Source organism: Nasonia vitripennis, chromosome 1 (assembly GCF_009193385.2).
Source record: "Nasonia vitripennis strain AsymCx chromosome 1, Nvit_psr_1.1, whole genome shotgun sequence".
Lineage (NCBI taxonomy): Eukaryota > Metazoa > Arthropoda > Insecta > Hymenoptera > Pteromalidae > Nasonia > Nasonia vitripennis.
The window spans coordinates 16,845,586-16,871,640 of NC_045757.1; the positions used below are offsets into that span (position 1 = coordinate 16,845,586).

Here is a 26,055-nt window from a genome sequence, read left to right on the forward strand (position 1 = left end):
GACATGTACACGCAACGTTCGGAAAGTTCATTCCCAACGATGGCCGAAGCAAAGTCGTCGCGAGAAGAAAGTGAACGGAAACGCGAAGATAAACGTCCGCGTGTTTGTACGTGCGCCATCAGAGAGTATACAGCTGTATATGTATATGTAGAAGCGAGCTGCTATCGGTGAAGCTCGGTGAAATCGAGGCAGTCGCGCGGCGGAGCTGTGAAAAGCGGAAGCGCCCGCACACCGCGCGCGCAAAAATAGAAAGACGCTTGAACCCAAAGGTCGTTCGTTTCCGGAACGCATTGAACGCGCTCCCTCTTTCTCCTCTCTTGCCTTCCCAATGCGACACTTCAACTCTCTTTCTCGCGCTCTTCTCGCTGTATATGCTTCTCTCCTTTCCCGCTGCCGCTGCGACTCATCCCCTTTCTATTTGTCCCTGTTTCACGGCCTCTCTCCTTTGAATTTCTTCTTTCAATTTCTTTCCTCTTGTTCGCGTTCTCTCCCTCCCTCTCTACCGAGTCTTGGCAGCCACTTTCTCGCACTTTCGTCCCTCGCCCGCAGACTCCCGGCGAGGAGAACACGGAGGATATTGCGGAGAATCCAATTTGACAAGGCGGCGAGAGAGAGAGGGAGAGACGGCGGGAAATCTAGTTGCTTCCTTTTTCGCGTCCAAGCACCATCCTCAGTTGTTCCTATTCCTTTTTCCACGGCAGTCAGGCCCCGCGACAGCAGCGCATTCCTTCGGCTCGGAAAATCCCCGCAGCAGTTTTGCTCGACGGCGCGCTATTTTCCGCCGAACGTGACTCACGATTCGAGCGGCGATTTTCCGCCGGTGCGTGCACTCTTTCGGGACGCCGTATCGATTATGGGATGGGCTCCGTTGCGAATGCACCCGATAAGCGCTCATGGCCGAAAGACTTTACGCCGTTTGAGCTCGCAGGGGCTCTCTAGCGCATTGCCTGCCGGAAGAAATTGCCCGCGCGCTATATCGAGAAAGAGGGAAAGTAGAGAGTAGAGAGAGAGAGAGAGAGAGAGAGAAGATTTGTAGCTGCAGGATGCGCTGGCGCGCGCTGTAGTTGTATGAAACGGCTCTATATATGGTCTTCGGATCCGTTCGAGTTTTAATGAAATGTGTAAGGCCTGGAATGGGAGGGTTGCCGGAATGAACGACTCGAGAAAATTCAGGATGCTATTATTTTAATAAAAGGAGCTTTCGATTTCTCGCTCGAGGAATCTAATCGAGCTTTTCTATGTGCGTACCTATCTACTCGATTACTCTCAGTGAAAACAAAATCCCTGTCTAATCAGACAGCAGACATACAGAATTTAATGTGAAATTTAACGAAGTTTGGTTAATTTAATCTGGTGGTGGAGCATTGTACTCCAGCGCTACGTACGATGTAGGTTTATTAAGCCAATATTGAACAGGCATTCAGACAGAATGGAATTAATTTTCCATTTAACTATTACTGGCATGACTTATCCCTACAACCATGGCGTGGATAATTCGCGTGTTATACGCATACACTTCCCTCCTCTTCATCCCCCCCCCCCCTGTTCCGTATTTGTACATGTGCTTCGAATACCGAGAGGAATTTGGATAATCAACGGACTTCCAACGTGCAAGAATATTATTTTTTATGAAGACGCAATTATTTGCAAAGCTCGCAAATAATGTCTGGAAAGTTCAGCACATAATGAAATCTTGAGCAAAACGGTTATAGATGCGAGAGATAAAGCGGGAGCAAGGTTCTTTAAAACTTTTCTGAATAAGTAACTATAACAGACGCATCTCCTTGACAGTAGTCTCAAGAGTATTAAGCCGTTTCAAAAGGCAAGTCGAGATAGGATAAAAAAGGTAAAAAATAAATCAAAGCGTCTTAAGAAAATAAAAGCAAAGCCAAAGTTGAATAGTATAGAACGATAGGAATCTATAGTCCCGCGATAAGGACTGAAAAATCCCCTAAGGCATGTCGAATCATTTAGATAAAAGTGCACGTGGAAACGAGATCGCTAATGCTGTCTTACGAAGGTATTGTTTATATCTTAACCTACGGACGCAAGATTGACAAAGGCAGCAATAAAACTACCAGAGATGTACAATACGTGTACCGACATTAATACGAAGGGAAAAAACGGAACCATGTAAGAATAGTTTTATGAACTTATCATAATTGGCACAAACACGATATAAGTTAGCCGGCAACCAAATTAGGTGTACAAACGAATATTAACTAAACGTCATTCAGCAGCGTGATCGAATATAAACGCAAGGAAATATTCTATTTCTCGGGACAATAACTGTTGAGAAATACGTGCACGAGCACGGCTTTATATTTTAACCATTTTGCTATTAAGGGAAAAACCTCACACCCAGGTAATGCAATAAACCTTTCGCCCGCTGACCATTTCGTCCCCGGTCCGCGGATTAGGATGTGTCCAGATGTGCAATAAAATGCTTCCGGACCGTTTTTTTCATTGCAGGCGAAATATGCATCTAAGCTGCAGTCCTCTGCATGTGCAGCCCTCTGCAGACTGTAGCCCTCAGTTCAGCCCTAGCAATCGATGAGGAAAGACCTCTATCTCTCGAGTCTGCTCTGGGCCAACATTTTTCCTACAACTTGTATTCTTTTTGCTATAATAAATACTGATATTTTTACTCTAAAATCGATTGAGTTTATTTTGCTTGATAAATTCAATAATAACAATCGTTCTATTACCCGGGCAAATTCAATCAAATTGGCATCGACCACAGTAATATAAATACGCGGAAAGCACGCGTATTCAATTTCCGCGAAGAGAGAGAGAGAGAGAAACAGTCCATCCGCGTCTGAAAACGAAAGTTTTTCAATATCTACCCCATCTACCCCTATCAAAAACACGTCGAAGCTCGGAGAACGAGCGTCAGAGCAAAGCTCGATATTTTATTCACCGGAACAGCGCCCCCCCCCCCTCTCTCTTTATCCCTTGCCGAAATCCATGTCAGCTATCTATACTGCACCGTATATACGCGGTGTATACATAGGGGCCGCGCACGCATTCCGCAAATCGTGCCTGGAAACTTTCGGCAGTGTGTCAAACTGGCCGCGAGAAGAGTCGATAAATCAATTGCCTCCTTTTCCTCGGGGATGTAGCTTGTACCTACACGTAACGTATGCGTGCCACGTACGCATTTCCCGGCGAAGAGTTTAGCGAGACTCGGGCTGCGCTAACCTCTCACTTTCGGCGCGTATACATAGTGTGAGTGCGTACGGTATACAGAAATCGAATAATTCTCTATATATACGCGAAGCCTGGACCAAGTGTAAGTTTCTCAGGAGACTGGCAAGTATAGCTGGCGTGTACGGTTGCCCCGGGAGAGATATTTCTACGGAAGGGTGCATATTTTCCAGCCCGTAAATATACTGCCTTATGAGGTGTTGGCTTTCAGCAGCGGTTGTTAATCATCCTTGGGAAAAGGCGAGTTTGTAGGGTGAATTGCAATTGCAGATTGAAAATTATTATTTTCCACGGTAATTGTTGTGTGTTACTCTGATGGAGGTGCAGCCATAGCTTTGTGTGTGTGATATGTAGAGGGAGAGCTGGTATGTAGAGGTATGTATGTGATATGTAGAGGGAGTTCCTGGTTCGACTTTTTATCCGCTTTTGTATGATAGTCGTTATATTTATTTTTTTCCATTTCTAACACAGGAAGAAAAACGAGAACTGCTGGCGTGATTGAATTCGACGATCGGTGAGCGAGTTAGAGCGATTCGAAGCGTTTGAAGAGCGCAAAGACTTTCGAAAAAGCCGAAAGCAAATTTTTACACGTCCTGTTATAGAAACCGACTAAAAGCAAAAGATGGTACCTTGCACGCTTTTTTTATAATATTTCGTCGTTTTCATAGAACTATATGTATAGCGCGAGGCATTCTATACGTGCAGTATAACCAGGCGTGAATTGTGGCGCAGGATCTAAACTTATAACTTTGTACCGTGTGTAACTTTCGGTTTGAGATATTGATGGTTGGTTCTAAATAACACCGATGCATCTTCGCCATTATGGCTCTCCATACCCTCCTGTGGAGGCAAAGCCAAGTACGAGGAAAACGATAATCCTTCATTTAAAGTGTATGACGGCTCGCATGCGCGTGTGCGCATTATCGTGGCGCGCGGGCATCAATTTTTGCATTAAAATAAAAAAAAAAGAAACGGCGCGTCAAGAGATATTTCCTGCGGAATGTATACGGCGAAGACGAATACTCGCGGCTGGAATGCTGATCCGGACGAATTCTGGATCGCGGCCAAGCCGGTTATCTACGAGCGGCGAAAGCAAAGAGAAAGAAGCGACGGAAGAAGGGGTGGGCGGAGTGGAAAACGTAGGGAGTGCCAACGTTCGGTATATATAGTCAAAAGGGAAAATGGCCGTTAGTATGGTCCGGATAGGGTTAAGTCACCCCCTGGAAGAGAGATAATATCGACCCTGAGACTTCTTCCTCCTTTCTGCATCTCTATATCTCCCTCTCCGTCTTTTCGTTTACCTTCTTTTTCAACAGTTTCTTCCGCTCGCTCGCCCCAATCTTCCCCTCCACATCTCTCATTTTCTTGACCGTCTGCGCTTTTCTTTCGCTTCCTCTGTACTGGCAGCTCCCATTTTCGGGGGAATTGTTTTTCAAAAACGACGCCGCTGCAGATCCCCCGGCGAAAAATAAAATGTAAAATACATTGCTTCGCTTGCTGTTTGCTCGGTTAGTATTTTTCCCTGTCTGTACGGGTCAAGCTGTTACAAAACTCGTTATTTTCATCAAGTTACATGCTAAATTTTATTCTGCATCCGAATCATATTGTTACCGAATTGGTGTGAGTCAATTTATTTGAAAAATTTTTAATTCCGTCTAATTTAGATGACTCTCAATTTAGATTGAGATAGAGAAAATAAACCCCTTTGAGATTTTTCTCTCTTTTCTCGAGCAATCTTTTAATTTTCAAAGAAACGCCCCCACACTTTTCGTTAATCTGAACTTCCTCTCTCTCTCTCTCTCTCTCTCTCTCTCTCTCTCTCTCTCTCTCTCTCTCTCTCTCTCTCACTCTCTCTTTCGTTAATATATAGAAGACTCAGCGGAGAGCCAGTCGTTCATCGCGTTCCTATCTTCTCCTCACCCTTATCCTCCGCTATCTCGTCCCGTCTTGATTCTTTCTCTTCTCTGGTCACCGCCGGGGGGTTGTTCTATAATTCCTGGACCGAGCCAGGGCCAACTTCGTTTAGTTCGCCACGGCTGCCACCACTCTGACCTCGAGATACAGGGAAACGAGAGAAAATCGAGCCGATAAACCCCGGGAAATTGGCTAACGCCATGGCTGGATTTTGACGAGGACAAACGCTCTGATGATAAAGTGAACTGAATTCATATAGCATTTTTTTCTCGCGATGTGCTATTTATTGTGATGCTCGTATATTGGATAATATTGTGACGATCGATTCGCCCGCATTATTAAATATTATACATAATCATGTGATTCGATATAATATTTTATTCCACAAAGATGCGTGATTCTATATGCAATAATTTTCACCTGTAAATTATTGACAGCGAATGCAATTATGATTTTACTTTAAAGATCATGCGGATTAATCGAGTCATTTCACGAGTCAAAGTCATCGTAAAATATTGAACATTTTCATCGAATTAATTTGCACCTATCACGTTTCTTCGTCATGCAGCATTACGTTAATGACGCTAAATCAGTTACAAAGATAAGAATCGTAAGATCGCGGCAAACGATGTGGCAAATAGCTCTAAGCCAGCTTGAGAGCTCGGCGTAAAAGCTCGAGCAGCTTACGTTAAATGGGTACAATTAAAAATCGCTGCACACAAAGGCAAAAAGATAGATAAAGTGCAGAGAGAGGTAGGGAGAGAGAAGGAGGGAAAAGGGGGTGCGAGGTCGAGCTATACGCGCAGCTATATGCCCGGGAGAAGCGCACGCATGAATTAAACATGATACCCTCTCGCCTAATTATATGTATCATCCGGAGCAATCCAGCGAAAATAGAGTTTTCATGCGCGGCACAGAGTATGCTCTAGAGCGCACATCTTTTACATTTTCATCCCGCATTCGTTGCTGCTCGGCTTCCCTCCTCTCATCTGCACCGCCACCAGCAGCTGATTCGCATTTCCCGGGGCACTGCGCATACACTGCGCTCTTTTCACCTCCCCCTCGCTTTGTACTCTATCTCTTTCATCGGCGATTTTTTTCGCTTATTTAAATTTTCGCCTCTTATCTCGACCCTTGCACTCTCTCTTTCTCTCTCTCTCTCTCTCTCTCTCTCTCTCTCTCTCTCTCTCTCTCTCTCTCTACACCCTCTCGGCCCGCGCGCGGTCGCTTCCCCTCTCGTTTAGCCAAAAGTGCAAAACCATTCGAAACCGCGCCAAAAGCAGTAGCAGTCGTACTGGCAGCCAAGTTCACTCGTCGTTAATGTACGAAAAGCTGCTTGTGTTCGCCGCGAGGCTCTTTTGTGCGCACCGGGAGAAAAAAAATACAGCGAAACGAATGGGAGGATGTGCGGGAACTAGTGTATGGAGCGACTGCCAGAAGTGATGGTGCATATGCCTTTTTTCTGCGGCTGCGCCATGTTATTATGTACGTCGCATTAACTCGGCACAAAAACTTAAGCCTCGCATTGCCGCCGGAGTCGCAATGCAAGGATCGGGGAAAATGTACACGCGTCGAAAATGACTTGATGGAAGAAGCTTTTAACCATAATATAGAGGAGGTATAACCTCGGGACAGATACAAAACAACCAATTTAATGAAAAAATGGTCTTATACAGAGGCATGAGTAACACTTTTATACACTCTTACAATCGTTGCAAATCAAGACAATGGCATTTAAAAGCTGTGGAAAAGCTCGCGATTTGCATCGAGCGGTATATTTGACGGTAAAAGCGAGAAAGAGAGAGAGAGAGAGAGAGAGAGAGAGAGAGAGAGAGAGAGAAGGAGAGATGCAGAAAGAAAGCGCTCCTCTCTACCTAATCGCTGATTTAATCACGAGCAGCGAGCGTCTGCGCTGCGCGGGATTGAGTCTTTTGTGAATTCGAAATTTTGCGGGCTCGCCGCGCTCAGCTCCCGAAAGTTAATATAACGTGTGGTTGCTTTTAGGTGCAAAATAACGCAAACTACGTGCCCGGAATGACGCCGGTACGTAGTTCTGCACGTACGTAAGCGCAGACACAGCCACGCACACATGCACGTCTCTCTGCTATGTGTATCTATACCTTCTGTCTTTAGCGCACGTACTAAATTGAAGCCGAGTGCACCGTTCCGCGTTCGCTCTCTCTCTCTCTCTCTCTCTCTCTCTCTCTCTCTCTAGCGATGTTAGGATACAGCAGGTGGGAGAATTTTAGAAACACGAGGCCTTTTCAATTTCAGTCCCTTTTGCACGCTCATGAGCGCGTCTGCGCGGCTGCAAAATAGATGAAGGACCCCAGAGAATCACCTGAGAGCCAACGGATCGGTATTGAATAATGGGCTGGCAATGAACTTGATAAAAATTGTTATTTAAACTCTTCTTTTCTTATCCTACTGGAGAATCCTTTCAAGAGTATGAGCTGCTTTTTATTTGATGCTCATCAGTTGTGATGTAAATTTTAGTCACTCAAAAGTGATCATACTTTTCAGAATCGATCTCGAAAACAAAATTTAATTTTTAATATATAATACTTTTGTGTGGTATTTGCATCTGCAAAATCTGTTGTTGAAAGCTATAAAATCTTGAATAAAAAAGTTTAATCCACGTCCGCAGATGGAAACAATATTTTTACCGTTATAACTTTTATAGTTTATGACTTCGAACGTCCCGATTTTTTGTATTTCACGTTTTGTCAAATAAAAATAGTAAAAGATGAAATACATTTGCTGTAAAAGAGTACACGGTTGATATCATACTTTCGAGAGTGATTTTATAAAGACGAACATCCCTTACAGCGTCGAATTTTAAAGAGTCCCGCCCGATATCAGCAGATCTGTTCATTCGCTAACACTAAGAAGTTATTACTTCTCTTACGACTTTGAAGCGTCGAATGAAAGAATATAGGTGCTGTAGTACCAGTGGGGACTGTACACACCACTTTGCGCCGAGCAGTATATACCTATACGTACAGTGGCTCTATAGTAGAAAATTTGTTTATGCAAATTTTAATTGCCGAGGAAGACGTAACTTCTAATTCCCCTGAAATTAATACAAATTGCATTTACCTCTTCACTTCCTGTGCTCTCCTCTTTCGCTCCCTCTCCTACCTGCCCCTGCTCTATATCCTACACGCACATACACAGCTATACAGCGTACACGTATTCGCTCGACCGCTGTAGGACTTTAGGTGTTCTTAAGCCATGCAATATTCCCGCGCTGACTCTCTCTCTCTCTCTCTCTCTCTCTCTCTCTCTCTCTCTCTCTCTCTCTCTCTCACTCTCTCTTTATCTCTATCTCTAATACAATGCCTCCGAGTGCTTAGAAAGTCGCGAAGAAAATTTCGTGACCCGAAGCTTATTGCGACTCCGACAATAATAGAGATCCACCTAACAGAACGTTTGCCTGGTATTTATTTCCATCGTATTCGCTTGAATACTTGAGTTTCCAAATAGCGCCAATATCTCCGTTTATAACTATAATAGCTGGATCGTCGCGCCGCGAGCAGTTATATCGGCAATATTGAAAAATCAATCAAAGCCGAGGATTATTTTATCGCTTCACTTGAGCTATACAAACACAGAAATATCTACACGCCGAGCGAAAAAATACGTGTTTATGCATCGCCATGCAGTAGGAGAAAGAGCGCTGGGGGGGGGAAAAATTAAATATTCCGTTCGAAAGATATTTGCGAAAACACACTTGCATTACAGGCCGCGGCTGCAGTGCAGCAGAGCATACGACAATAATGCAATAGCAATCTTGCCGAGCTTTAATATGCGCAGCATGTGAGACTCCAGAGCATGCATGCATGGATGCATATAGACGCGCAAATGCATAGCACGAATTCACGCAGCATTCGATTCGAATGAGCATCCGATCGTGGCTTTTTCTCCTTCGCGTGCGCGCGCGCGAGCATATACACACACGTATATAATAATACGCGCATACATGCTGTCAGCTGTGTAGCTATAGTCGTCGTCTCGAGAATACGACGGAGACAGCGATACGCAGATATAATATCGAGTAGGGCAAATAGGAAAGTATTGAAGCAATCAATATGGGATGGTACGACGCGCGGAATCCTATGAAAAGTATATATGTTTTATTCATGACGCGCACCTTGGTACCACGACGCTGGCAATGCAGTATCATCTCCCTCGCACTCTCTCCCGGTGCATACAATATCCTTTTGCAAGCGAATCCTGTATGTGCGCGCGCCGGTACCGCGAAGCTCAGGCGCGCGCAAGCTTCAAAAGGCACGAAAGTGCGTTTTGTCACGCGAAAGCTTCTCGTTCGATGCATATGTGCGGGACGTGTATATATATATATACGTCCGAGTTAAGTAAACAAGCCTCGATAGTTCCCGCGGGCAGCTCGCGCAAAAAACCGGCTGCGATCGCACAAGGGCTGAATCATGTTTGCAAAAGCTTCGGAGGTTAACATTTTTGTTTTCACCGCGCTACTGAGAGAGATTTTTATACGCTTTTCGATTGGGGCGCGGGCTATACGCTCGTGTTTGCGCGCGATATTCTCTCGCGGTTCTTGTTTACGTTTTTCATAAATAGCGGTTACCATAGGTGTGTACACAAATGCAATTTCGTTACTCCTGGAGTGCGGGCTTTGTCGCCCCGGCAGCGCTCTCGGTAGTTTGTTTGATCATTGAAAAAGGAATCAGATTTTACATCGAGCTCTACTGCAGCGTGATCTGACCGAAGTTTCGGGCTTGGATCGACGAAACGCTAATGAATTTATCCCAGTATAAAAGCGAATATTATTTGACTAGCCTATTTAACAATTCGACGGAACCGCGCGCGAGATAACGCTGTTATGAGCCGATAGATCATTCGATATAGCAGTTATCGACTTTTCGCTCCGGTATTGGCGCATTTAATACTCCTCTTCTGGGAGCATGTTATATCTATATACTCCTGAGAGTTGATCGACTGTGTTATCTAAATTGTGCTCAATTAGCTCGCGCACTTAAACAATGGACAAGCAAACTGTTATTGACCATACTCCAGCAGCTCGTCGTGGGATACGAGATTCCGAGTTATTACCAACTTTTATGCCTGTAACAGATTTGTTTATCTATTTATTGAAGAATTTGACAAGAGACAACAAGCTAAAGACAAAGTTTCTTAATTCCGACTTGAATTATACTGCATCAGGAATGCAGAAACCTGATAGTTAAGCTACGCGTTCATTATTTCTCCCCGAATTGAACGTGTAAACTGAAAATTCAATAATAGGAGGATATAGTATAATCAAACGTACACTCCAGCCGCTCCATATTTTGCTTACGGGCATTGCATAATATCGGGTCATCGAACACCGCAGCAGGAAAATCGAGCGCTTATTCAAGCACACTTATCATCCTTGCAATATCTTTATCCGCGCGAATCTCGAGCTTGTAAGGAAAAAATAATCAATAAGCAATTTGAGGGTGAAAAAAATGTACGCTGTGCCAGGGAAAATTGACAATGGTTGACAGTGGGGAGAGAGACAGAACAGCGCAGAAGCTGTACCACGAAGCGAGCTGATCTGCGACTGCGAAAATAAAATCAAGGCGTTACAAGGAAGGAGCAAAGAGAATCAAATGTCGCGCGCGCTGTCGATCCGTTATTCATAAAATCTCTATCCCGACACGGCGCGAGGGCTCGAGGTATAGGAAATAATGAAATATAATGCTCAGGACTCGCCTCAGCGTTTTCTTCGCTCCCGGGATATTAATCATGGCTTTTCTCGACACGTGTGAACTGGCGCGATAGCGATAACATCGCCTGGCCGTTTAATTAATGTCGTCATGGCCCCAGAAAGAATGGCTTCCAATCGCGCGAAATTTATCGGTTACGACTTCACTGAGCCGGCGACGACCGTCGTCTCTCCCTTTCCAAGAAAAAAAATACCTTAATTTCGAGTTATGAGAGCTGAAACTTTAGCCTGCTGGTGCGCCGGAACGTTTTTGCCTAACTACAATGTCAATAAACTCCTTCGATTTCAATGTTTCCCGGATCATTTTTCATAATATCCTACTGCGCTCGCTCGAGCCTCTTTCGTCGATTCATCATTTCCCTTTAAGGCTCTCTCTTTCTCTCCGACGATTGATCGCCTTATTTAGCCTTATGCGACGGTATTTGATTCCTACCCCACAATATTACGAAATGCACAGTTTTATTCAATATCATCGAATGCATACAAAAATCATCCGTGGATCGGTTGTCAGGTGAAGAAGTTTATATATTCGTTACGCTGCACTTAATACGATTTTAGTTAGAAATTCTTTATGATTCAAGGAGTGTAAATCCAAAAGTCAATTTCAAAATATATTTCAAACTCGGAAGTTTTAGGATAATTAAAAATCATCGTGAAAGACCGCGAAGTAGATGAGATTTTCGGCGTAGCTCATTAGTTAAATAAACGTACATCAATCGTTACGAAACTTGCAAACTCCAGCTCGTTTGTTGCTTCAAGGCGACTATTTAAAATTTTTCGTAATTAACAACACGAGTATATCAATTAAGTCTGAAGATTTTTGTGAAGCAACGCTTATCAAATAAAAGAAAAACTTCAAAGAGCGAGCAGCAAAGTAACGAGAGCCACTTTGTCCCTCGTCTTGTGTAAAAGCCAGAAAAACAAAAAGAAGACGGAAAGCCACGAAAGAACGGTCAAAACGTGCTTTTGTACCATTGTTGTTTGTATAGACAACTTCCGGCTACGGACCTCACTCAGCTTCCTGCTCTTTGTTTGAGTGTATACTGTTGCTAGCTACACCAGTGACCAAAAATCACCGGCAGTCTGCATTGGTGAGAATAATAACATTAGAAGAAAAAAAAATGAAGAGGCCAAGAATCTAACCAGTAGAGCAGAAACTCAAAGATTTAAGCCAAAAAGCCAAAAACTTTTTATGAAATTGAGACAGACAAGCAGTTCTCTTAGGACATAGTAATTAATGAGACTTTTTGTGACGCGTGCGCGCGCCGGCGCTGCTGCGGTAATTGCGTTTTTCAGAGATAAAATGAATTAAATTACGTGAATAATTTGCTCGACTTTTTCGTCTGACGTACAAATCAATATTTCTATCGTCGTGAAACTCTGGAATTTTAATGACAAATCGTCTCAATTGTCGGAAATGTCACACCCTGCAACGCAGATTAAAATGCTTGACAGAGCCCGTTATTACTATCTACTCTTGTCTCACTAAAGACGTTTTAAAGAATACTTAAAAGATACTCGTGTCAAGTGTTTTTGGAAGAACCAGAAACAAATTTAATTCACCACAGAGCAAATTGTAAGAGCTCCCGTGTTTCACGTCTACAACAGGATAGGGTTACAGTGGATAGTGATGATAGCTATCATCAATTTTCATATCGTGTACAATTATGTCAAACTACAAAACGAGTCGCGCGTTATTCGAGAACCATTTAATTAATTGATGAAAAATTTAACACGGTCATTTTTAATATAGTATCTTCTTCTTACATCGCTTAAGTTTTTTATTCGCGAGTTAGTAGTTTTAAGAAAACAGGCCAATAATTCGAAGCTGACGAAAGATCACGTTTCGAAATGGAAGAGAACACAAGTTGTTATTAAGAAACTTTATTACACTTGGCGAATTTCTTTTTCCTCGGAACGATGACTTCGATCCAACAGCTCATATAAAATGTTTAATCTGGGATTAAAACTTGCCACTGGTCTCGACCATCAATGAAATACACTGCAAAGGCACAAAATCGGAGTAACGCTTGGAATGAAACAAAGTCCCCAGTAACGGATTCGAAAGAATTAAAAAAAAAGCTGGGGAAACAAAGCTGTGTGATTTCCATTTGCCAAGCTTCCTTTCAACAGCGAAACGATCCATTAGTGGATGGCTCTGACGAAGGAGTAACCTTCCCAATAAAAGCAACTAATTGTGCATCTACCGAGGACCAGGGTAGATGATAAAATTTCCCTTTGTCGAGGCTAACATTTTTTCCCTTTCAATCTGCACTTGGTTTCGGCCCTCCATTTTCAGCACTGGCCAAGCGCACATATCCCCGGTGCAAGTAAGTAAACTATCCGCAGCAGCCTTTGATCCATCACTGGCATATTCTCTGAAATTCATCCTTTTTTCCCACCCTCCCCCTTCTCTTTCTCTCCATCGCAGTCCTTTACCCGTCAACGCCGACATCGAAACCACGCGCCCATCGCTGCGAGGGTTCAGTGCAGAAATGTCGATCGATCGCGTCTCTCTTTTTTGATTCAGCTCGCGAGACTCCAGATTACACGGCCACTCTCTTAATAAAAAAGCAGAACCAGTCTCTTACTCGTAAAAGGAAAAAAAGAGAGAAAAGGGGGAGGTCCGTGTCCAAGTGCGGTCGAGTATTGTTTCTCTCGATGAGAGCCGCGAGGAAAAGCGCGAGTGAAAGGGACTCTTTTCCCGAACACGAGGCGTACGTGCAGAGAACGAAAGAGACAGTTGCTGAAAAAAAGCCGGGAAAAAAGAAGTGAAAGACTGCGTACGCAGTGACCAGTTTTAAGGTTTCGACCTATATATGGGTGAAGAGCGACTATGCGCAAACTCATCACTGCTTTTTGCTCTGACACGTATCCGCCGCGTGTAACACGTCGTTGCTGTATGTGCAGTGTGCCATTAGTCGCTCGGCTAATTACGAGATAGCTATAGCGACTAAAAGTGAGCGACATTAGGACTACCACTCAAACCGCGTAATTATTTCCACAAAAATATCTGCGAGCGTCAGTCTAATTTTATTCGAATTTCAAATTGTGCATTCCAGACTTTTCCTTTAGGCCTATTTCTTGTTAGTAGTTATCAACATTTATATTTGCCTGCGCATATTTGCTCATTACGGTATATTGACAAATTAATAAGTATAGACGACAAATATTTATGTTAGCGCGCATCAAAGCTAACGGCTCAAAATATCTTTATTGAGTTACTCTCTGTAATTATACATTGATTCTTGCTTGTAACTGATGTCTGCGCTTTCGTCGTGCTAAATTAATTTGCGGCTTCGTATGATCATTGTTTGGATGATTAAATAGGAATGGTATTTTGTTATGCAGTGTGTTATGTGTGTACAAATGCTGAGTAAACTCACATCTCGATGTATAAATATCAATTAACCGTTTTAAATCGTCCAAATAATGCTCACCGCATCACCATTTCCAAAGCCAAACATAAACATTATGTACAAATGCAGGACAGAATAACCAGTGATATTTTGCGCCATCATATTGACTCCTCGAATAACAGTATATTACGATATTTTATGAAGCAACGCGTACGTAAACCGAGATTTAGCGAGTGTATTTTTGCCGATTGCTTTAAGCCGATACTAACTGAGGGAGTGTAGAACTTGATATAGATGTTGAAATGCGCTCGATTTAGGTCGATTCCTGTAATGCTCCAAGCATTTAAATAATGATGACTTCATATTAGTATCAAAAGATTATAACTGCTCGGCTTCTCCGGGACAAAAGCTTATCTTTCACATCTCTATGGCTAAATTAATATTGCAGCTTATATCATATCCTAAAAAATGAGGAGATAGTTGTCACGATGAAAAGTTAAGAAATAAATTACCCTAGTAGAAGAATTAACTTAGGCGTTAGCTTGCTTAGTAAGAATAACTTTATTTCTTTCGTTAAAAATAACCCAATTTTTAACCAATTTTAAGCCAATAATGAGTTAATATGCGCGTCGAATGCGATCATAACCTATATAAAGTGCAGCAAAAGAGACAATAAATAAGAACTCCATAAATTTTATGGAAATAAGTCCAGTTTGCTACTTGGGGGTTTTTGCGGTCGCAGAACACGAATATCCTGACGGCAACGCTCCCCGAGGTACCTGGTGCCCAGGGTGGACAGTATCACGTCGTCTCCTGGAGTTTTGTGGGAATTTGAAATATAATTAGTCGAAACTCGTCACTCGGGGGTTTTCGAGGTCGCTGAACACGAATATAGCGACGGCAACGCTCCCTAAGGTACCTGGTGCCCAGGGTGGACAGTATCACGTCGTCTCCTGGAGTTTTGAGAGATATTGAAACATAATCAGCCAAAACTTGTTACTCGGGAGTTTTTGCGATCGCAGAACACGAATACCGTGACATCAACACTCCTTGAGGTACCTAGTGCCGAGGGTGAATAGTATCAACGTCATCTTCTGGAGTTTTGTGGGAATTTATTTAATAGTAATTAAGTGAAATACGTTACTCACGGATTTCTGGGGCCACTGAGCATGGATATGGTGCTATACTTAAGATAATCCCAGGAGACGATGTTGATACTGTCTACCCTGGACACCAGGTACCTAGAAAGCCATTATCGTCACTTTACTCTTATTCAGTGACCTCAAAAACCCCCAATCAAAGATTCTCGACGAAATATGTCGTTATTTTCCGTGAAACTCTAGGATACGACGTTGATACTGCCAACCCTGGACACCGGGTACCTCGGGGAGCGTTGCCGTCGCTATATTTGTGTTCATCAACCTCGAAAACCTCCGAGTAACGAGATTCGAATAATTATATTTCAAATTCTAACAAAACTCCAGGAGACGACATTAATACTGTCTACCCTGGGCACCAGGTACTTCTGAGAGTATTGCCGTCCCGATAATCGTGTTCAGCGACCCCAAAAACCCCCTAGTAACTAGTACTTTCTCTCGTCAATATTTACCGCGTTTTTTTGCTTTGCTGCATTATTATTTACATTTGAGGTTACGTATCTCTTCTTTAAAAACAATATGGGCAAAAATAACCTTATTCTTGCGTTAAAACGATGTCGCTGTTAGCCATTTATAACCCAATATTCTTGGCTTAGATAAGCTAATTCGACACTTATAAGCTTATTTTTGGGTTTTTATTCGTGATTTAGCTACTTAATGGATTTGATATGATTATTCAATAATAATAGCTGCCGAAAGCTCCTGTTTTAATTTTAACTTCGATATTCCAAAGCAAGCCGTGAACAGCAGTCTAAGAAGAAAATCTTCTGACGAAACCGCACGTGTAAAAGATTTGCAAGCAAGGTATACTCTTATGTTTTCTGGAGCCTTTAAATACGCGCACGCATGTTTCTCATTAAGCTGTTTCCTCGACTTCTCGCAACAAGGAACGGCGCAGTCCGCGCGCACATACAACCACTAAATACAAGGCCTTTTGACGACATCAGGTGCTCAAAGTGCACAAGTCAAAAGGACAACTCGATCTGTATGGCTCCTGTCTTGCAAAACGCACGCGTGAGTAAGTATACAGCGACGAGAGCGCGACGCTACAATATTTCCCGGCTTTTGGACTCCTCTGTGTTCGTTCTCTCTCTCTCTCTCTCTCTCTCTCTCTCTCTCTCTCTCTCTCTCTCTCTCTCTCTCTCTCTCTCTCTCTCTCTCTCTTCTTTTGGCAAGCCACGTACTTACATAGACGTACACAGTGCGGATAGGGAGGGTAAACGCATAGCCTCGCATCTCAAGAGTAAAAGGACAGAGGGAAATCCGAACTTCCCAGACTGTGACTAATAGCCTCCCTTTCCTCTCGGACCTGCTCCCTCTCCCCCTTTCTCTCTTTCTCTTACGCGCGCTACTCTCTTTTTCACGAGCACACTTACGCGCCGTTTCGTTGTCACTTTTCCTCCCTTTGTACCGGCTCTCTCTCTCTCCCTTTCGCTCTGTCTTTTACCACCCTGTAGCTCGCACTCTGCCTGGTGGCTCTTCACGATGATACTCACTCATGACTTACTTTAATGTAGCGGATGTGTACGCTCGCGTTACTCGTGGATACCCGAGACAGAAAGAGAGGCCGCGAGTGTATGCTTAAAATTATCTGTCTCTTTCTCCCCTGCTGATGCAGACTCCCTCGCGCTCATGCCTCTCGTCTTGTTCTCTTGGCGCAGAGCTCCCCCGCGGCGGCGGTCCGGAGATCGGCTAACTTAATAGCCGGCTCTTCAATTTGTCCCCTTTGCCCGATTCTACATTCTAATTAGACGAAATTAGCGAAATCACGACCATTCAACTGAGTGCTCAAACGTATATGCAGGAGAGCAGGCGGACCTGCTGTATATATACTTATTAGTCGCGATGCGACACGGCTTAACACGGAAATTCAAGCAGTAGAGGCTGCTAAATTTAACAAGTAATTCTGCTTATTGATTTCATCGATATGCTCAACGCAAATATGAATATAACTTTACTAAATTTGCCAAATGTATTTACTCGCACCAAAAGTATTTAAATAGCATGGTAAAACGGTGTAAATATTGTTGCAATGCTATAGACATAAAATTAGCCGTGCAACAGCCAGGATGAGGTCTGTTTCAAGCGTTTCAGAATGTTTCGACGCCGTTACCTTGTTCAGCATACACATCGTACCGTCTATATAAGTGAAGTGAATATGTATGTTCATATTGTACTTTTGTGAGTACGTGCTTCTTCCTATGTAAGTACAAGTTTTGTAGTAAGTTCTGGGCAAAGATTAAACAACAACCATACTGAGCTTATTTTTCTATTATTATCAGTCAGTAAAGAGTCTCAAGTAATTCGAATGGTTTATTTTTCTTAACAAAATACTACATGATGCGACAAATATGATACAGTAATATTATAAAAGTTCCCGGAATAGTTTTGGATTTAAAACGACGTATAACGTTACTTTAACGATTTGAAAAGGTAAATATGTGAAAAAATTGATTATAACAGATAATCCTTATCTACGTTTCACGTTCTAAAACTGACGCACACAGCCAATACCTCGTTGAACTCTGGCTTCTTAACTGATCACCAAAGTTAAGCAGCGTTGGGGCGCATGTCGTACTTGGATCGGTGACCGGTGGGAGACGTGTTTGGCGTGGGTATTTTGCTATTTTTTTCTAGGTTTTTTTATTTTATTTTTTTTTATTTCAATTTTCTTGATTGTTTTGTTTCGAGTCTACACCGAACGCGTAGATTTTGTTGATGAAAAAATAAATAAATTACCATTTAACGTTTAAACGCAGATCCGTTTTGTACACGCACTGAACAGAATTCCTAACGGTTCGGTGCGAAAACTAAGTTTTGACAAACACAAGTTTACGAAATCATTTGTAACCAAATGAAATCAATCACGAAATATACTAGTTGTTGTTTTTATAAAACTAAATTCGAAGAGATAGATACTATGCAATAAACGTGCATATTTTAATAGTCGACGAGCAATGAATTGTTTTTCTTACAAATTTAGAGAAATCGTAACCCTGGAAATTCAACGTACATTTTTAAACAATTTTCGAAGGTAAAAATGTGGAGAACTCGATTTGAGAAGATACTACTTGTACGTTTCACATTCTAAAACTGATGCACACAGCCAATACCTCGTTGAACTCTGGCTTCTTAACTGATCACCAAAGTTAAGCAGCGTTGTTATTCAAGATTTTTTTCTTTTATTTTTGTTGTATTATTTTACTGTACTTTATATCGATTAGTTTGACTGTCTAATTATTAAAATGTTTGCAATATATATATATATATATATATATATATATTTGCAAACATTTTAATAATTTGACAGTATATATATATATATATATATATATATATATATATATATATTAACGATTGTCCCAAAACTCTTCGATATCAGTTTCAGCTTCGTATCATATATACACAAAGCTCCAAATGAAATAGAATTTGTTAATTGAAGATGACGAAAGAAAATTATCAACTAATAATCAAAGTAAATGCTTGGATATTGTTGTGATCTAAAAGCCGTTCCAATCTATTATTTTTGATATTTATTCGCTATCGAATATTGTCGTCATTTGTACCTTAACAGTGGCATAAAAAACTCTTTATTTAATCTGCTAATTGAAAATATCGTCGAGGAATATTAATCGAAGTGACTTGAAATAGGTGTACGTGTTTTTTTTTTTTGTATAATTATCACTACTTATTGTCGGCCAAAAGCTTAAAAACAATCATATACTCTCAATCATCGCAAAAATATTTCTCCGTTTGTTTACTATAGCTGCAATATACCCAATGGGCATCAAAGAAGATCCGTGACCTTACCGACAGCGCGTAAATACTAATGCATAGTATATCTACCGATACGCATTCTTATCCTACGTCGATATGAGGGATTACCATCCGGCGATATACCGTTACTGTACCATGTGTGTGTAAGTGTATGCGTTTACCATGTTAATCTTACTCTGACTCTGATGTACGTATATCGAGTAATTTTTTTCCATACCTCATTATGCTATTGCTCTCGAATACTTGAACATAAATGCATACTATAATGTTGTAGAAAAAAACATCGCGCATCATCCGTCAAGGAGAACGTGTCTTTTTTAACTCACGACAAAGCAATTATTACGAGTTAATCGCACAAACCCAATTACAAGCTCTGTTTATTTATGGTGATTGTTCGGTGCTCCAATACACGCGTTGCAGCCTATTCATGTTATCGCAAAACGCCGCAGATCGCGAGTTACATAAAGCCGAAGGACGGCGCCAGGCTAAGAATAGACGGCGGGCACATTTCTCGCGCTACGACAACCACGACACAGACGACTCGCATAGCTATGCTCGCGGCACTCTCTTTCACCGCTTGAATTTCCGCTAGGCTTTGAAAGCAAAAACGCACACAGCGTTTCAGCGCCGCGAGAAACGACGTTCCGAGAGTAAATCCTGCAAACTCGTACATACTCTGCGCCGAATTCGCAACGCCTTGAAATTGCGCCGAGCTTCATCTTCTCTATCTACGCGAAATCCCGAGCTGCAGACACGGCCCGGTTCTTCTGGCGCTCCCGTCTGGTGTTTCCCCTCGAGAACAATGGTCGCGCGGCGTGATATATTGCTCGTAAATTCGAGAAGCTTTTTTTCTGCGCGAATGATGATGCTCTTGGACGCAGGAGTTAAAGTGAAGGCTGTGCCGAAGTGGGAGTTTTGAATTAAAACAGGTAATTTCGGCTATAACAATAATTTAGATCGATAAAAGCGATTCCTCGCAACAAGTAGAGAAAAGAAATCAGCCGTCCGTCCAATTGTCGCAGTTTGCGCAAAGGTGTCCGCGTCAGCATTCCGTGCACCCACGCTCTCGAGACACATCTCCGAGTCTGTAAGTATAAGTCAGCTGCTTGCGCGCGCTGCAGCCGAGAGGAATTCCCGGATCGAAAGGCCGTAAGGAGAATCAATGCTGCATATGCAAGAAAAAGGCGCAAGGGGCGAGAGAGCGAGCGCTCACACACGCAGACGTGTACGAATACTCACGCACACGTGCGGCGAAGCTGCGCTGTTGCTGCAGAGCACCAAGTATAGTGGTGTAGAACGAGCGAGCGAGAGAGAGAGAGAGAGAGAGAGAGAGAGAGAGAGAGATTGGGGTAGGGCAGTGGAAATTTCCACTGTGCCCCCAGCGCGAGACGGTCAATACTCTCTCGCAGCCCAGCTCGCGCGCGAGCGCAGCCGTGTGCCGTAACGCGCGTGTACCAGCACACGCCGCTGCCGAGAGACGGCGAAGACTCCGCGCGATGTTGTCTTGGTGACGAGCCTGATGCATGTATTATTCTGTCGTAAGACGAGGATCATTCGTCGATATATGGTTGCGTGCTTCGCTCGTTTCATTATGGCATCGATCGGAGGGTATACGGGTGCATTAGAGCCTCGTCGCGTTTGAGGTAGACCGGTTCACGCATTTGGGAGGGACGATTTCTCTCTCTAGTGAGGGAATTGGCGAGAACGAGTTGTGGGTCAATCGAGAAGCATTTTTAGCTTGTTTTAGAGTGGCCGAATCGCCGCGATGTTTTAATACTGATGATGCGCGAGCTAGTAGTGTGATTCACTCGTGGGACACGCGGCATGCGTTGGACTCTGCCTTATCGACGCCAGTAACTTGATACCGCTGCATTCTTTTATAGCGCATTCGTTTGCATAGTTATTTGTTGCAGGAAGAGTTTTCAGAAATAGAAATATTTTCGCCTTCTTGATAGAACTCTCAATGTTGTTTACGCTTCGACAATGTGCAAAAGCTTATTCATTTTATTTATTTTCTTGTTTTTTTTTTCATTTCAACTATTGATTTACTTCGACAATTATCCATACGACGAAATCTAAAATCTGGATGATTTTTTTTTGCACTATTGCTCATTCGTATAAAAAGTCGATGCGACGCCTATGACTTTCTTCCAATAAAAAGTTACATCTTTTCATTGCAGAAATCCCATTGGTACGAAGCAAAGTGGGCGCACGCATAGCAACCGACATGTAGTAGTGTACTAATACAGTGACGAATGATAAAACGCATCTATTTTAACGGCTCTCGTAAAAGTCTTCGAGAGAGAAAATGCAGTGGAAGCGAGATGGCATTGCGTGTATGGCGCGAGTTGGAGCTGGGAGCATTCAGCGGCAGCACCATCTCGAAGAGTCAGTACGAAGCAAAAATAATTCTCGCATCGTACGATCGTAAGGCACAGCACACGACGAGGCCGGCGGGGATCGATAAAACCAGCACGCTGCACGACGGTGGTATGCAAAAAGCTTGCGGAAAAAATCCTTTTCGGTTCACCGAAATTTCCCTGAAGAGAGATCAGCAGGATTTTGCTATGGTTTATTTATACCATAGCAATAGTTGGAGTATCATATTAATGCGAGCAAAGGAAAAGAATAATTGTTCTTTCTTGTCTACGAGAGATTTATTTCGAACAAACTAGCTCCGATCTTTGCAAGAGAATCAGTAGTGTGGATTATAAATTTATGATGCAATAGTCGTACATGTTTCAAAAGTCGACGAGCAATGAATTGTTTTTCTTACAAATTTAGAGAAATCGTAACCCTGGAAATTCAACGTACATTTTTAAACAATTTTCGAAGGTAAAAATGTGGAGAACTCGATTTGAGAAGATACTACTTGTACGTTTCACATTCTAAAACTGACGCACACAGCCAATACCTCGTTGAACTCTGGCTTCTTAACTGATCACCAAAGTTAAGCAGCGTTGGGGCGCATGTCGTACTTGGATCGGTGACCGGTGGGAGACGTGTTTGGCGTGGGTATTTTGCTATTTTTTTCTAGGTTTTGTTTTATTTCATTTTTTCAATTTTAATGTCCATGATTGTTTTGTTTCATCAAAAAAAAATCTACATCGAACACGTAGATTTTTTTGATGAAACAATTAAAAAATTATTGTTTAAAGTTTACAGTCCCATTTTCAGCATCGCAAAAATAGGCAGAATCGGCTGGAGTCTGCTCCAAAAGTTTCGAAACATTAAAACTGTCGCTTTCTTGTTTATTATAAAGCATCGTACCGAGATCGCAAATACGAACATGCTTCCTTCTATGTACATAGATACAAATTGTGTAGCAAGTTCTGGTCAAAGGTTAACCAACCGCGCCGAGCTGGCGCCAACAACACACACTAACGAAGTAATCGACGACTGTACGCTCGATGTTTCTCTTTTTTTCCAATTTCTCTCTCGTTATCTCTACATGCATACCTCGACGGACATGTTTGCTCGTATGTGTATACACGCGACCGCATGATCATCAGTTGTCGGCCCGGACAGCGGAATATTGTGTTACTTAAGCAACTATGTGTTCTGTGTACCAGTAACTTCTTCACGCTCGTGTGAGAGTGCTTGAAATGACATGTCTACCCAATAAGATAAATTGTAGCTCGACGCTCGTGTTTTATAAGCTAATGTTTGAAGAAAAGGAGAGTAATCGCGGTGTTTACGCCTTAGGGTGATATTTTAAAGATCGGCAATACACACTCTTTCCTCTAATTAAGTTCTCCAGTATTAATGAAAACCAAACAAATGTTTATATTGATCTTCGATCAATTGGATTTCCTGGTATTTTATAGAAATTGAATGCATCTTGCCCATTTCTCTTGGAATTCATTAATGCGTCAGTGGTGCTGTTTGTACTATCAATTCTAACATTACTCCAGCTGGTACTTTATTTTTAGTCCCCGATGATCATTCGCTATGATACACGCGTTTTATTTTAGCACGTGGTAAAGCAATGAAATTTATCTTCATCTTCAAATGGACATTCATAAAAAAAAATCATTCAATCTCAATACGGCTACGTTAATAAGCTTTTCAGAAAGCATTTTCCGATAAGCTCGATTCATTATCAGTCCAGCACCATATCGCACGTGTCTGATTCCAGTAAGCCAGAGACAGCAGAAGCAATGACCAGCAAGTGAAGCCAAGATTAGCCTTGGAGTTTCCGCGTGTAAGAAACGGCATGCATCGTGCTCGACCAGGTAAACATCGTGACGATCCTTTGCACACATGATTCGGACGATCCATCAATTGCTTTACCGCAGAAGAAAGACCGGATCGTTTACATTAGGACCAATCTTTTTCGTGCATTATACAACCAACTCGAACAAAGTATGGTGACAGTAGGATTTTTATTATTAAATGACCCTTGAAATGCCGGTCGGAGCATGTGTCGCATTTATTTATAACTTTAGCGCTCGGTCTTCAACTTGACGAAGCTCCCGTCACGCGACTTTCCTACGGCTGTTGTCGAGTCGAGATAATCAAACTCACGATAAAAACGCGAAAATAGTACGCATGTGAATAATAAATTCGAATAATCACTAATATCCTTAAGCAACGCATTGAAGAAATATGATCTCTCGTTTCGAATCAAAATTCAGTCACTCTTTGCAAAGAGTGACTCAATTTTGCCTCTAATTCGAGTAATTTTTCACTCTTTCGGATTTAGGGAGATGGCTTTTTGGTAATCGTTTATAGTTGTTTTATCGTATATTATTTAAAAATTGAAACGTTCATTGCATTTGTTTTGGTTGAACACAATTTATAAATAAAAACACGTAACGATAGCCATTATTATCTCACCTCATACACTGTATGTCTAATACATACTTGGAAAGTTATCGAGCTTGAAAAGTTAAATACCGCAGCTCACGTGCTTCATCAGTAATAAAATTACTATTTTTAGGCAAGTTATCGAAAGAAATGATAAGAACAAGAGCCTATCTCTAGAGTCCAAGCACTATTAACGAGTTTTCATATTTTCAGTTGGTAAGGCAGATCATTCCTTGTACCGGACAGCAGAGCTGCAGCACGACCGACTAGCGGCTGCAGCGCGCTTACGTTCACGGTTGCGAGATGTCAATGAGCGGCGTTTCGTCTGAGCGCACTATACTTTGTTTACTGGCTGTCAGAAATATAAAATGTGCCTAGGAAGCCACTGCAGGCTATATTACGTTATCTTGGAGACCAGCGCGCGAGTTCACGTTTTTATGTTATATCATTTATCTTGTTCAAAGTGCATCGCTGTACGTAATTCTGTTTTCGAGCTTTTCAATCAGTGCTACTGCTATAAAATTCGTATCTTGATAATTATGAAATGTTATGTAGAACGAAAATACGACAGAGATAAGGGAAACGATGACACATGCAACAAATCAAAATACATTTGTTTTTCGAAGTATCGTCTGATTGTTCTGCTTTTTTCAGAAGGTCTAGCATTTCAGCCTATTTTGGAACATTTCTCAAATGCATGAAATTATTCAAATAAAGAGACAAACGTTTTAGAGAAATTGGATGACATTAAAATTGTGTTAATAGTTGATTTAGTTTAGTACTTTTAATGAAATTGTCAAATTCTAAATAACATAAGAATATCGTGTAGCGTAAATTATTACAACTTGATTCTGCGATTAGCAAGCTTAGATTACTTCACAGCCAAAGTATGTCACCTGGCAGGACTTCTGATCGATTATTTCTTACTGCGTCATACCATTGCTGCTTATTACAACTGCAATGGTCTTATAATGCAGTTCGGTGGCTGCACTATTTCTTTTTAATCGATGAAACTTGTGCCATTTATTAATATACAATAAAGATTTTTCGCGAAATTTAAAAATAAATATCAAACGTAAAAACTAAAACAGCACAAAACAACTTCTGCTTACGATCCAAACATGATAAACACAAATCCCGCGAGCTCCAAGCCCCGGCACTTCGCTGCTGCCTGGAACGTCGTCCCATTGCGAAAATGAAATTATCGTATTAGCTCATAATTCATGAAGCACAAGCTGCACACACGTCGGCGCTTATACCCTCATATCCAAGAGCTCTGAGAGTCGGCAAAGCCCTAGACGCAATTACGCGCCCGCAAACCGTCACATCTCTCGCAATTGAAAATTAGTGCAGCAGCATATAGCTATACCGCAACTTGCGCGAATCCTGGGACAAATGGCTTTGGGCAGGGAGGCGATGTGCGGAAAGAAGGCCACGGCGCAGTAGGCCAGCCGGAGCGAGAATGTGTACGACAGCGTGCAGCAGTACTGGTAGCGAACCGACCTGCCGAGGGTGGGATATCGATTTCAAAGGCTGGTGCTGCTACACCTACGCCCGATTTTGCACTCGCCACCTACACTGTTTCTCGCTGATGCGCAGTAGTACATGGCTATCTACGCATTTTGATCCCGGTGCATTCGCAACGCCACGCGACAACTTCTCAATTGCTACTGCACGTATACTAATGATGGGCTGAGGGTGCGAAGTAGACCTGAAATGCTTCTTGGATGTAGTTTCGACAGGTTTTCGAAATTAATTTGCAGATTTAATGGAACGCTTGAGATATAAATAGCTCAAACGATGTTGCTTAAAGTATAATTCGTTTCGTTTCATATCCATGGCTGGAGTGAAATTTTAAATTACATTTAAAATCTGAGTGAAGTTTAATTTTACCAGAGGAACTTAAATTTTAATTGATTCGCCTTTGCATGCAATATTCTATGGATTCAAATAAGCGTATTTTTAATCAAGACAGCCCAGGGATTTCAAATAAACGCCTACACGACCTCTGCGAAAGTGTGGGAGTATGAGAGGAGTTGTTATTACCGTTTCCGACAGTAGCTCCAACAGTTTTTATCGATTTGAC

The 26,055-nt window shown here is 42.2% G+C and overlaps 1 long non-coding RNA gene across 1 annotated transcript; it reads left to right on the forward strand.

Annotated features, from left to right (window-relative positions):
- The first annotated feature begins 15,661 nt into the window (after window positions 1–15,661).
- Window positions 15,662–25,084, forward strand: LOC103317727. The gene is made up of 5 exons (XR_512947.4): window positions 15,662–16,187; window positions 16,271–16,401; window positions 21,341–21,650; window positions 23,299–23,395; window positions 24,183–25,084. It is a non-coding gene; the product is annotated as an uncharacterized LOC103317727 (long non-coding RNA).
- The last annotated feature ends 971 nt before the right edge of the window (window positions 25,085–26,055 follow it).